Raw genomic sequence first — 6,000 nt, 5'->3', positions numbered from 1 at the left:
AGTTTGTATATAAATAATTTAAAAGTCATTAACAAAAAAAAACGATTATTTATTAATATTCAGAAATAATCAAAATTAATTTAAATTTCAAAACATGACATTCGTTAAATGAAAATCATAGTCCACCTTACCACATCCAAACGAATGCAACTAAAAGGCTCGAATAATTTTATATATTTTCTGTTGAGTTCCTTTCGCAAAACGTCAAGAAAGTTGTAGCAAAATACAAGCACTAAAGACGTAATCAATAAAACTTGCTAACGAGCAGTTGATTTTACTGCAACATTCATTGAATTGAAAATAATAATTGCTATCGAACTGCCACTTCAGTTTTTACGATGCCGTAATACTTGTTAATTGTAGAAATTGACTGTGAACTGCACTTCTATTTGCTAATAAATTGTTTTTGTTCAGTAATGCTGTCTAGACGAAAAAGATTGGGTGTAATCAGTATTGAAGAGTATGTATTCAGTGTATACGTAGCTTAAAGACGTTTTTGTAAAGAAGCAGACTAATGCACAATAAAACACTTTTCAGTTAGATAGACTCGTAGCGCCCTCGTAGTCCCCGTAGAAGGAATCTCTACCGCGTGGCTACGAGCCTGGCTTCTAAGAATGGGAAGAAGCACAACCCAGCAGCGTAGCTCAGTTTACCATGCGTTAAAGCTTGCAAGGAGAGGTTCAGAATGATGCCGTCTGGCCCGTGCTGGCTCCATCCCTTGCCCATTGCGCAAGTTCTTTGATTAGCCAAAAAATTCACCAAACTCCAACTCCGATGGTCACAAATCGCTGCAGACCATCCAAAATACCATTTTCAGCCTTAAACACGCTAGTCAAAGCGACTTCTAAGCTTAAACAGAATTAATCACAAAATAATGATAAGGCATATTTACGGATGACTATCTCCTTTATATAGATCTCTTTGTCCTAAACGTGATAGGCAGTCCCTTGTGCAGAGGCTTTATCAGCGCAAAGGAATCAGTTACCCACGTAACCCTGAAATGCGTGGCTATGGCATTCCAACGAACAGAAATCTTTTGAGCGATGAGATGGCTCCATGTAGCTAGCCCAGAAATTTTTTGAAATTCTGGAAGGAGCCATGCTGTTTTAATTCGTCAGGAACCCATGACGGACCAAATGAGCGTAGAAGTGCGAAAATTGAGTCCTCCACTATAAACATACCAAGCATTAAGTCTCATCAAGCCACAGAGTTATTACCACAGTTATTGAAATTTGAAAGGGCCTTATGTCGATTTAAACACTTTATTAGCACGTATACAATATTACCGAATCACGGCACACTGTATGTATGGCTTGCGGTGCTTACACCAACTTTAAAACGTTGTTTATTCTGTGGTAATCACGTACGTCTAGCAATGAAACTCATGCAGAAATGTATATGCCACAGACACTCGAACGAATCTTATAAGTTGAGAAATTTAAAAGCGTAATCTTTTGTGAGATACAAGTACTGTTATCTAGTAACGGATACTCATCAGAATACGAACGATCAGTATTTTATTAATGCACTGGAATCGAACTCATCAACAGTCTTACCTTGTTCAGTACACCTAGTTACTTCAACGCCATTATTACCAACTATGTTAGAAACATCAGTATGGGATTTAGAACTCTGTTTCTACAAATTTTAAAACATCTGAATTGAATCCTCAAATATTCTTGGGAAAATTCTATTAAATGAATGTTAAAGAATCTCAACGATGCGTCACTGTCAGTGTGGGAGATAGGGAAGTGATTTTAGCGGAATGCCCATAACGTGCCGTGACTTTTGATGTCCTCACGTCACCCGCATTAATATTATGAATTAGACCTTTCTATTTGTCCTCTTAAATAACTTACCAGCTTTCGTCCCCAGCTTCGTAGATTGCGTGTATTTTTACTTGATATTTTTATACAACAGGGATAAAACATGCGAAGGCTCACCTGATATCAGGTTCAGAGACATTTACTCTCATAATAAACTTATATGCTAAAGATACAATTTATGACGTGGGTCATTCAAGAGTCAAGTAGAACTTGGTTGCACTTTCATTTTCGTAGATAAGTGGAATCACTCCAAAGATGGTCTTTTAATGATAATTTAAATATTGCTCGGCTGTCTGCACTTTTTATATATTGTGGAAGTCCATTATACCGCAGCACTCCCCAACGCTCAATTTTTTTGAAACTATAATTGGTTCTATACTTAGGTAAAATTAGATAATAGTCGTCGTGAACTGCGCTTCTGAATTTGATTTTTTATACTTTTTTCGGTTTATTACGTTCAAACAGACTTCATTTCGTCTGATAATGTAAGGATATCGTGATATCTAATACATTTTGTTTTTTATATAACTTCTGGTTATGCACTTCTTGCACTCATCATTTTTTATTTATTGTTTTCTTTTCTTACTAGGGTTGCCTGGAAGAGATCGCTTATTAGCGATAAGGCCGCCCGTTGCATCCCTTGTAATTTATATATATTGTGTTATTTGTGTTTCTTTCTAGCAACGAAGTATGAATAAATAAATAAATAATACCCTTTTTTAACTAAGACTTAAATACGCGCTTAAAAAGTTTATTAAAATTTGTCGCTTTGTTTCGACCTGTAGATTAAAATATTATTTTACTGTTGAATATTACGATCGTATGACTACAGAGAAATGGCGATTAAGAACTGCTTTACAATGCAATATGAATTAGTAAATTGTAAAAAGAATTTTCTAATCTCATTTTATTTTCTCATACATTAGAAGGAAGTTAACGCTTTGAAAATGCATTTGGCAAAGAACATTGCTTAAGAATCACGAGAATATGTTCTTTAAAAGTACGATTTACCGCCTTTCCCTAAATCTTTCTCTCGAAATGACGGGGGACGTGAATAACAAACCCATTAAAGTTGCCCCGTTGGGTAATGTTACAATATCAAGGAAAAATGGACATAAAGGAATGTTTTTTGTACAGTTTCATGGACATAATATTAGGATAAATTGGTTAATTTTTGAGAAAATTCTTTCTATAAGACGCATCAGTCAACGAGATCAGATTGATATTGCCTTTTTCTATCTTCATACGCCGCTTCAACGACATGCTGTTTTTGATATGTCATTTTAAATTTCTCTTTTTTCTTTGATTATTGTTATTCTGTGTGTAAGTTTTGTTTGTAATAAATGTTATGTCCGTATGTCTGTAAATATAATAGTTGCTCTTCTTTGCTAGTTTATAGTTTATTTTTTTTTTCTTAAACAGCCTTCTGTGCCCGTCACACGAGCCATTCTAGTTTACTCGCGACAATTTTATTTCACCGTACGAGCCATTATTTTACATATAAAATTAATTATACATATAATGAAAATTTAATTAGTACACTGCCGTGGTTCGAATACAACAATGTTAAGAAGGATGTATGTACCTGTAATAGTCCCAACATAAAACATTAAATATAATTTGCAGTTACGAGTGGCAGCCCTAAGCCTCCAGGCTGTTAGGGCTGTACGTGCCGAAGAATAATTACTCAGGTTATACGCTGGGAACTCTGGTGATCTCCGCAAGGTTTGTGTACTTATTAAGTAATAGAATTACGAACTTCATCCTTTAAACGTCTTTATTCACCTCTATTTATCCTTGAGTTATTTAAACACTAAGAACGAAGGAATTCTTCAATGTTTGGCTCCTTAAAATATAAGCTTTATTTTGCAAGAAATATATGAGAATTTATCTCAAATTTTTCTTAAAAAACTAAGCTAAGCTAAACTAACTAATAAGCTGACGGAAATAATCTTTATCATCCCGCTTATATCGCAAATACGTTTTAATAAGATTCAGGGCGTGTTTTCCATAATTTATTTATAACTCGTTACATTTATGGAAAAACAAATAACATAATAAATAAAATTATAAGATTCGGGCAGCGTTATTGTTAACAAGCGATCTCTTCCAGGCAACTCTAGTAAGGGAAAAACTTTACCAACCTTAATTTAAAATAATACAATTTTTTTACTGAAAACTAAAAAGCTAATCTCTAGGATTCATGAATGCAATACAACACAGTTCAGTCAGGTTTCCGCAGAATAGGTATAATGTAGAAGAGTTTTAAAAGATGTTATTTAGATCCAATATTTAAATACTTAATCGTGTAATTTTAATGATTTGACTCATATTTGACACACGCTAAAATACAATGTTAATGGTTTTTTCAATTATTATGTATGCTATTATTAAAAAGACATTTATTTCAAATAAATACACTTTTGTTAAATCTATTTAATTTCGTTTATCCTTCTATGAAAAAGTAACAACACTAACTGATTGTTTATATGTGATTGTATATTGTTTAAAGGGGTCACATTACAAATATTAGAAACGCTTAATTCTTCCTCTTAAATCTAAAGGAGAAGCATATATTGAAAACTTTTAATTAAATTTATAGTTTACCTCACACTTACCGTTGTTATTAAAGCCATTGTATTTATATGAAGTTAATTAAGTTGCTTGTCACCAACGCAGCTTACGAGCTTTTATAAAACGTTAATTTCAACACTTTGCTACATCTCCTTTGAGCTTTTTGGAAGCGTCCACCAAAATTCGTTAGCGATCGAGTTAATACAACGCTCAAATATTTTGTTAAGGGATCTGCAAAAGGGAAACTTTTTTTATTTTATTTCAGACAACTTTACCATATTTTACGTGAAGTTTGAATGGTTTTTGATTCGCCGTCGTTCATTCACGTTCCAACGCCTAGTCTGGGCCACAGATAAAAAAATTTCTTAATAGGTAAGTGTAGCTTCTTCTGTACCTCACACGCTGCCGACTTCTTGAATTTTAGGCATTCCGAAATACTAACGATGTTTTCTTTTACCCTACGAGCAAGTGTTAAGAGAGCACATAGATAAGTCCCTTGCACTGTTAATTCACCGGAACCACTCATTTACAAATGACGTCATTGACGTCTAACGTAAAAAATTATACGATTCTTTCAGTGATTATTTTCGAAAAAGTCTAATTTAATATTTGAATTTTTTAAAATAATAATTATTTATTTATAATAATTTATACAAAATGTTATTTATTTAATTATAAGTAATCTAACAGATTATACTTATACATACTATAATACAAAATACTAAGACAATACAGAAAGCCAAAACAGATAACATAGATAAACAATTTATGTTTATTATAGCGGTAATAGTATATTCACATGTCACACATCATCACATAATTGAAATATATAATATCGATTTTTAAAAACTCTATTTAGAAGATCTTTGAATGCTTCCAACAATTTGCATTGTGTGTTCGTTTGCTTGTTTAAATTGTTAACGCGTCTTCATTTATTAGGAAACATAGTATGAACATATAAGATCGTTCACTCTATTATGTCAACTGAGTTAGTGACTCCTTTACAAAAGGTGTTGTTAAACGTAGAGTTAAATTGCATATTGCGCGAAGCCCAAAAATATCGTAAGCCTGCTAGTGGCATTGCCGACATAAATATTCGTAAGTTATGCGCATTGTGGCCCGCCGCAACCCCGCTACACAAAAACACCTCTGAAACTGAAATTTTGATTTTAAATTCTAATTTTATGATTCTTCGTATTTACATATCAGAGAGACGATGTGTTTTGGAAGCACTTATGTGTCAAGTTGTGTTATATCATAATTTTGAAATGGTTTTGAATTGCATTTATGATAAAGATTTATATGAATAATGGTATCCTAGTGTTTAGTTTCGAAACCCGACTGTGCACTGGTTTTTTGTAAATCTGTGTTAGTTGTTTTGTAAGAGACAATTTTTTTTAATAGAATAATTTGACAACGCCCATTGACACTCTCAAAGCCAGATATATACAGATATATACAATAAAAAATTGCAACGCTATTTAATATAGAAAGATAATCTAATATTATTTGTTGCTTTTTTTAATTTTATTCTTTTGTTTTTCTTTTAAATGTAACTTTGTCTTTTAATGCTTGTTTTCTGTTTTTTATATATAATTTG

The 6,000-nt window shown here is 32.6% G+C and overlaps 1 long non-coding RNA gene across 1 annotated transcript; it reads left to right on the top strand.

The window, feature by feature from the left end:
- Positions 1-326: 326 nt before the first annotated feature.
- Positions 327-4,724, top strand: LOC123689501. Its single transcript, XR_006750461.1, has 3 exons — positions 327-460; positions 3,453-3,551; positions 4,666-4,724. It is a non-coding gene; the product is annotated as an uncharacterized LOC123689501 (long non-coding RNA).
- The last annotated feature ends 1,276 nt before the right edge of the window (positions 4,725-6,000 follow it).

The sequence above is a fragment of the Pieris rapae genome, chromosome 10 (assembly GCF_905147795.1).
Source record: "Pieris rapae chromosome 10, ilPieRapa1.1, whole genome shotgun sequence".
Taxonomy (NCBI): domain Eukaryota; kingdom Metazoa; phylum Arthropoda; class Insecta; order Lepidoptera; family Pieridae; genus Pieris; species Pieris rapae.
This window is presented reverse-complemented; position numbering and strand designations above follow the sequence as displayed.